The sequence below is a fragment of the Pinus tabuliformis genome, chromosome 3_1, assembly GCF_031772625.1.
Source record: "Pinus tabuliformis cultivar Carrire ecotype Pingquan chromosome 3_1, CPIR1, whole genome shotgun sequence".
Classification (NCBI taxonomy): Eukaryota; Viridiplantae; Streptophyta; class Pinopsida; order Pinales; family Pinaceae; genus Pinus; species Pinus tabuliformis.
This window is the reverse complement of record NC_142301.1, coordinates 572982851-572989076: the sequence shown is the minus strand read 5'-3', so window position 1 is coordinate 572989076 and position 6226 is coordinate 572982851.

Sequence of the window (6226 nt, the reverse complement as noted above, 5' to 3'; positions counted from 1 at the left end):
AAGGAACTATCACCCTTAGAGTAGGGATAGGGTCATTCCGAGTCGGATACTTTTCCCCACAACAAACTGGCGACTCCACTGGGGAACCCGTATCTTGTTGGTTTATTGTGTTTGTAGTATCTTTGCTATTCATTTCCTGAACAAAAGAGTACCAAATCGAAAAGCTTTTGACTATATCAAAAGCGAAGTAGAGGGGTTGCTACTCTTGCTCATCTTCTGAGTAGATTCATGATTTGAAGAGCTGATCTACAAAGATCCTTGTAAGCTCTTTGTGATAGCTTTTCATCCTCTTGATCATCCCTTAGCTTGTACTTGACCTATAGCTTTTTATTTCAGCAAAAACAGTGAATTTTTGAGCTTTTTATGACCCAGAAACCCTTGTAAACGCAACTCTCGTGTCTCAGTGCAGGCTGTCCAAAGGCAGTCTACATTTCAGCGCAGGTACTCCCTTCGGGAATTGCGCTGAAAGTCAGTTTGACAGACCAGAGCCTGCGCTGAACCAGTTAGGCTATGTCTTCCTGAGGTTTTCCACTGAGTCTTGGCCCTGTTTTCACTGTTATTTTGCTGCTGATTGCTTGTCATTTGTACTTACTGTAAACCAACTTTCCTTGACATTATTCCGCCTCAGTTGTGTGATGAAACTGTGATTGTTCTTTCAGTATTTCTTGTTTCAGTTACAGTTTCCCATTGTGAAAAGCGAACCAGTATAGCTGTGGCCTCTTAGATCTTGAATTGTAAAAGTGTCTTTGTGATCTTAAGAGCTAGTTTTATTACTGTTCATGGCTGTTTGAGTTTGTTTGTTTTTCATTTTGTGGTTTGAATCTATACATTTCCAGTGTCTAAACAAGTCGATCTTAAGGTGTCTTTTGATTTTGGACAAGCTTGTTTACTTTCGCTTGAAATTAGATTCAAAGTTATACAACATTTTCCTTTTTGTCTTATATCAACATTAAGGATAAAGAAAAGAAATATCTGCATTGTGCATGTGCATTATTGACAGTTTGCATGTTGATTTAGGAAAAAGTGCATTTAGTGTGTGTTCTATGATCTGTGTGAAAAGTTGATGTCTTTCTTTTCCCTCAGTAGATTAAGGTTTTCAAAGTTGAAAGATTGAAAAGTTTGCTTCTCATCTTAGACTTCATTCAGGAATTTGTTATATACATCTCGTGGTGATCCTTAAAGGCAAATTGTTAAGCAAGATCAACATTAAAATAAATCCAATTTACATAACAATGCTTTGTAACATAACGCAAACATTTAGAGGTCTAGGTAGAGACGTGTTCCGGCGTCGTTAAACATAGTGACTGTCGATCTCTACGAAGGTGGGTGACTCCTCCTGAGAGTCGGTGGCACTAATACAGACTTGTGCTCCCACGTACCGTCGAGTATATATTGGGAGACCCCTATAGGCAATTATCCTTTATCCATAGGAAGCCGTGTCGGCCGCCCTACTGATCGCGATGCAGTGAACACAGCATTCACGAAGATCGACCACCCGTACCGTAAAACGTATTCTGTGGTTTCGCGAAAGGTTTGGCACACCCTCTGCCTAGATCTCCAGAGCAGTTTCTTTTGGCCCTTTTCAAACTCTATAACTGAAAAGGTCCAACCGAGCATTTGTCACTTCGGGCTCATTAATACATCGAAGGCGACTAGAGTCATCTTTAGCTTTTTCTCGACTCTTAAAACATGAAAAAGCAAGTTTGTGTCTAAAAGCGTCGTTAATAAAATTTATTTTAAGCGGAACAAAATCACCTGTTATTCCCACGTTGATCTTTCAGTTGAAAAGTATGGAGCCCACCAACCAAGGAGGCAACCTTGGCGGAAGTCCAAATCCCTTCTCCTCTTGGGGAGATGTTGGTGCGCCTCATATGGCAACATTGTCACTTCCAGGATTGACAATCGGCCTCCCTGTATGGCTCTTTTCAACTAATGTAGTCCAGATCACCAGTAATCCTGAGCAGTCGAATCAACAGTCAGAACAGTCTAGAACTACCCACCAGCCTTCCACTTCTTACAATACTTCCTCTGATCCTTCATCTTCGCGAGGTAGAGCTGGCAAAAGTCAACCTCCCAAGGAGAAGAAGGAAAAGAAGAAGAAAGAAAAGAAGCAGAAGGAGCCTATGGCGAAGGCGACTGGGGGCAAGCAGAAGACAGCTGACAAAAACCCACACACTGCACCGACCGGGCCTAAATCGCCATGTGTCATTTTCGAAGGGACCCACTTCCATCGTGATTGTCCTTGTATTCCCCGGATACTAAGGGACTGGTCCCCAAGGTTGCACAATCCGGTAGCATCAACCTCTGATAGTCATGTTGATTGCAGTCCGTCAACTAGCGAGAGTGAAGGACGAAGAGGGAGACCAAGATCACCCTGTGTATTGTGTGAAGGCAAGCATGCCATCCACAAATGTCCATTCTTAGATGAGGCAAAGAGAGTTTTGGAAGATCGTCCGGTTTCACCGTTACGACTTCCTCCTGGATACCAAAAACTCGCGCCTAATCCCTTGATAGTTGAAAATCCAGCTGACCCACCCAAGTGGTCAGCTGAAGTGTCGGTCATTGAGAATGAACCTACTGAATCCAGACCAGACGAAAGTCTAAAGGTCGATACGGCAGTTGACCCGGTTCTACCTTCAGAAGTTTCATCTTCAAATGACACCGTCGCCGAAGAGTCATCTTCATGCGACACCCTCACTGAAGAGAATAAGGATGACACCATCCAGGTTCTTTTCATTAGCACTGACTCTGATGAGCGTCAGGGCAATGCGCCCATTCCTTTATCGCAGGAAGGAACATCATCAGGGTCATACCCGGTCGTATATTCGGTCCCATCACCAAGCAACCTGGTTGTATCCTTTAATTGGAATCAACTAGGCAGACCCCGGTTACCAGCCAGTATACCATTCAGAATCATTGTCCAGATCTATAGAATGATTATGGCTGGTACTATCATTGATGAAGGGGCATCTGTGAGTATCCTTTCCTCTGTTGCTTGGAAAGCACTGGGTTCCCCGGCGCTTTTACCTGAGTTAAGAAATCTCTCAGGTTTTGATAAAGGAACCAGTCGACCATTAGGAATCCTCCCCAATGTGCCTGTTACATTGAAAGGGAAGACCGTCAATTTTAACGTGATGGTCGTCCAGGGACCCTTGGATTATAACCTACTCCTTGGACGTGACTATATTTATTGCATGGGAGCGATAGTCTCCTCACTCTTTAGAGTATTGTTTTTTCCACACGAAGGAAGGATGGTCAAGCTCGTAGACCAACTTTCATTTCTGGGATCTCACATCGCAAATAGTCGAATACCAATCCTAAATGGTCTGTTCACTCAAGATATGTCTCCACCCCCAGTCCTCCTTGCCGATGAGTGCGAGTGATTCGGAAAGAAAGACTGGAACCCAGGGGGCATGCACCCTGGTCTGCTTCGGGCAGAAGAAACCCTGGGTATAAGGTAGAATTTCCGCAGAAGAATATGACTAGTCTGTACCCCGTCCGTGGATGGAAGAGGGGTTGTTCTGGAATAGTATTCTTTTGTTAAAGTTATGTGTTTAGCAAAAGAGTCATTCACCTTTGTCTAAAGAGGTGGGCAATGCCCAAGTAGGAATTCCCTTATTGCAACAAGCAGTAACCATCTTTGGGGAAAAGCAAGCCTCACCCATTAAAACAAATGTTTTGAAGGATAAGTAGGGTCAGCCTCCAAAGAAAGAGATTCTATTGTTGTGACATAGGGTAACCATCTTTGAGTAACCTAATGATAGACATCGCCGAAGAAAGAGATTGATTTGCGGCAGCAAATAGAACCGTCCTCGGATAATAAGAAAGAGGCAGGCCTCGTTGAGAAGGGGCAACCCCGAAATTCTATCCTATACCTGGGGGCATGCAAACTTTTGGAATGTGAGCGAGGGACGACTATTTATTTTTTAAATTTTTAGGTCCTCCCTTTAAACCTGTAGGTCTAACCCTTTAAACTCGTAGGATTAGCCGATTCCGACCTTGCATGAAGAAAGTCTGTGGGGCAAAGGTAAAAACTTGCCAAATTTGGAGCATAGCTTCGTGAGATAAAGCTCCTTAAAAAATAGCTATCTCACAGGAGGCGTTCTTATTCTATGACTGGTATATCGAGCAGTTTTAGCACATGGTTCATGCTCGTTAAAAAATAAACGCAAGATCCGAGCAGTTTTAATGCGGTCTTCATGCTTGTTAAAAAATAAATAAAAGCATTGAGCAATGTTCCCTCCAGAGTTTAAGCTCATTTTTATCTAAAAAAAAAAGAACCTATCCCGGTAAATAACCTTTTGAGATCGTAAATTCATCAGCCATAAAAGCCTTGGTCGTGTTTGTGCACCGTCACCTCCACTTTTCATTTGGCTGATCATTCACTTCCATTTGTTTGTTTACCCATTTTGAGGAACAGCTGCGAAGAGTGATTTCACCTAGCCATCCTTGTGACACTGCCGTGATTGGAGAATTCCAACTTGTACCTGGAATCTGCTGCTATCCCTGTTTATCACTCGTTCCTCAAAAGACGAGTCTTCTTTGAGCTCTTTTCATCTGACTCGTAAAATATGAAAAGTTTGCCGAGTTTTGGCCTTCCAGCTCGTTAAAGCGACCGGAAGAGCTATCCCTCCTCTAGATTTTAATCTTTTTGGACCTGAGGGATTATTGCACAAAAAGATCGAGCGCTTGTCTTGTTTGGCTCGTTAAAAGTACCGAACACCCATCCCTTCTGTATTGTTTTATACTTTTTCGGACTTAAGGGATTAGATGACGAAAAAGGAATTATGGAGTTAACTTTCTGTACCTTTTCAGACTCTCTAAAAATGAAAAGGACCGAGTTTTCCTTGTCGTTAGACTCGTTAAAATGATTAAATAGCGACAAACTTGTCTTTAGACGAGAACGAGTTTCCCTATCGCTAAGCTCGTTAAATCATAGCGATGGGCTTGCCCGAAGGGCAGGTTATAGAACAAGCATATGTTATCCTCCTCAAGCTTGACAAAAATAAAGAGGTACTGGTCAGAAATGACTGGGGAAAAATTGGGAGAACATCAAAACTTTTTGGTAGCAAGTCGCTCTTGAACATGACACTTTTTCTTCCGTACCACATCGGGTTGGGTTGTTTCATTCACCGGTCTCATCACCATGGTCTTCGCCAAACCATCCACATTTTGGGGTAATGCTACCGATCCATCGCATCAGTGTCGTTATATGTTCAAGAGAGGTCATTCTGAAAGTGTCAACCGTGTCCCATCCACTGCCATACATTATCCTTCATCCATTCATGATCGCCACCCTGAATCATATGTCACAGTTTGTTTTCACCTCCACTAAAATCATTAGCTCCGTTCCGTGTCATCGATGTGGGATTCATTAAGGCCCTCCTTTGACGGATCGCTTCTTGTCGACTTCAGCTCATTATCCAAGAAGTTGATCTAGGAACAACTCCATCAGTACTTTGAAGCTTGCATGCCTCAATGGCAAGTTTCTCACTTCTGGCGACAGGTATACATCAATGACCTTCGACCAGAAGATTTTGCGTGGCGTTCGACGCCAAGTCCTTTATTCACGCCACGTGAATTGTACTGCAGTACCTTGAGGGTCATTATCATTATCGGTGATTCCTCTCGCACTTGTTAACGGTTTTCATCATTGACCGGTAATCAAGCGATGTCTTTCCATGTTCGACTTCAGCGCAATTCTCACATGGATCGACTTGTACTTAGAGTGAAGATCGAACGAGTTTGAAGACCCTGGATCTAGTTTCATCCATCCGGGCTGCGATATATATTCAGGAAATATAAAAGCATTTGTCATGTACATCATTGCAGCAGATGATCATCCTATTCAAAGGATGATAATTTCAGCAGAGAATTATCAGTCTACCATCAGACGATCGTCTGTTCTATGTACCAAAATGTATTTATAAAGCTGAGCATGGGAATGCCCGCCTCAGCTAGATCATGAAAACAAAATGAAAAATAATGTATTGTATTGTATTGTATTACAGGGCGCCTCCTCAGCACTGGAATGAACTTCGGACCCTCTAGATAAAGCATTTCACCCGATAAACGGCCTCATACTTTAGGGGGCAACTGTTATAGACATTTTTGTGCCTCGCAACATGGAACATGAAATGTCAATAATTACAGGGATCCTCAGTCCCTAAACATGTTGTTCTTACCCCTAGAAGAACAAGGTCAGCAAACCACAGCACTTCCCATC